A 2,194-nucleotide genomic window follows, 5' to 3' on the forward strand; every position below is an offset into this window, starting at 1 on the left:
CTTCATAGGTCCCTCACCCAAACTTGATGCCAAATGGATGATGCATCACCACGATGACCTATCGATGTTCATGGTTGCGCCTCATGGTTGCATCGACTGGTGAAGCTAATCGATTTTCAATGAACAACAAGCTGTCTTCCATCAGTGCTCTTTGCTTGTTACGCACAAAGATGCATGATATCCTTCGCCAGTTCACCTTGGTTGCGTTGGAGACGCAGTCATCTTTCATGTTGGTGCAATTTTATCACACAATTGGCTATGAACCAAATGTTTCCTCGAAGAAGGATCGACGTTGGTACTAAGAGCATAAGTTTTGTATTGATTTCTAAGCCTGCTCACAACTTTGTCTCCAACTCCCCTGTAATTTTATTTGTCCAGCTATTAACTTTGATTAAAAAAAGGTGTGAACTAAAAACCCGGATGGACGTAGTAGCCCTCCATTTTTATTTACTCTGCATATTAGATTTGGCTGAAGTCAAACTTTGTAAAGTTTGACCAAGTTTAGGCCAAACACAACAAACCATAATTATTAGAGAGGGCAAACTGTACATACTCTCAAACCTTTTCGATAATTGAAATTAAAATTCTTTATTTGTACACACTCTCACACGTTTCCGATAATTTGGCGCATGTGTGGTTGTTCACTTAAGGAGGGTAGTGTACCGCACGTGAAGGACAGGAAGTGCGACCAGGACGCGTGGATCGTTAGTTCATCGGAAGTAGTAGTAGTTTTCTTCACTGTACGTTAAATAAAGAGTTTCGTTTCGTACTTACACAATTAAAAACGATTGTTATGGAGAGAATAAGAAAACTACTTGATACGTCTCCAACGTATCTATAATTTTTGATTGTTCCATGCTATTATATTACCCGTTTTGGATGTTTATGGGCTTTACTTTACACATTTATATCATTTTTGGGACTAACCTACTAACCGGAGGCCCAGCCCGTATTGCTGTTTTGTTGCCTATTTCAGTGTTTCGAAGAAAAGGAATATCAAACGGAGTCCAAACGGAATGAAACCTTCGGGAGCGTGCTTTTTGGAACGAACGTGATCCAGAGGACTTGGAGTGGAAGTCAAGCAACCACCGAGGCGGCCACGAGGGTGGAGGGCGCCCCCCCTACTGGGGGCGCCCCCTATCTCGTGGGCCCTTCGGGCGTCCACCAACCTACTTCTTCCTCCTATATATACCCACGTACCCCGAAAACATCAGAGGCACCCACGAAAGCCTAATTCCACCGCCGCAACCTTCTGTATCCTCGAGATCCCATCTTGGAGCCTTCTCCGGCGCTCCGCCGGAGGGGGAATCGATCATGGAGGGCCTCTACATCATCTCCAAGGCCTCTCTGATGAGTTGTGAGTAGTTTACCACAGACCTTCGGGTCCATAGTTATTAGCTAGATGGCTTCTTCTCTCTCTTTGAATCTCAATACAAAGTTCTCCTCGATCTTCTTGGAGATCTATTTGATGTAACTCTTTTTGCGGTGTGTTTGTCGAGATCCGATGAATTGTGAGTTTATGATCAAGTTTATCTATGAGAAATATTTGAATCTCCTTTGAATTCTTTTATGTATGATTAAGTTATCTTTGCAAGTCTCTTCGAATTATTAGTTTGGTTTGGCCTACTAGATTGATCTTTCTAGCAAAGAGAGAAGTGCTTAGCTTTGGGTTCAATCTTGCGGTGTCCTTTCCCAGTGACAGCAGGGGCAGCAAGGCACGTATTGTATTGTTGCCATCGAGGATAAAAAGATGGGGTTTATATCATATTGCATGAGTTTATCCCTATACATCATCTCATCTTTCTTAATGCGTTACTCTGTTCTTTATGAACTTAATACTCTAGATGCATGCTGGATAGCGGTCAATGTGTGGAGTAATAGTAGTAGATGCAGGCAGGAGTCGGTCTACTTGTCACGGACATGATGCCTAGATAATCTCATAATTATTCGCTTTTCTATCAATTGCTCGACAGTAATTTGTTCACCCAACGTAATACTTATGCTATCTTGAGAGAAGCCAGTACTGAAACCTATGGCCCCCGGGTCTATCCTTTATCATATAAGCTTTCAATCTACTTTTATTTGCATCTTTTACTTTTCCAATCTATATCACAAAAATACCAAAAATATTATCTTATCATATTATCTCTATCATATCTCACTTTCGCAAGTGGCCGTGAAGGGATTGACAACC

Source organism: Aegilops tauschii, chromosome 3 (genome assembly GCF_002575655.3).
Source record: "Aegilops tauschii subsp. strangulata cultivar AL8/78 chromosome 3, Aet v6.0, whole genome shotgun sequence".
Taxonomy (NCBI): domain Eukaryota; kingdom Viridiplantae; phylum Streptophyta; class Magnoliopsida; order Poales; family Poaceae; genus Aegilops; species Aegilops tauschii.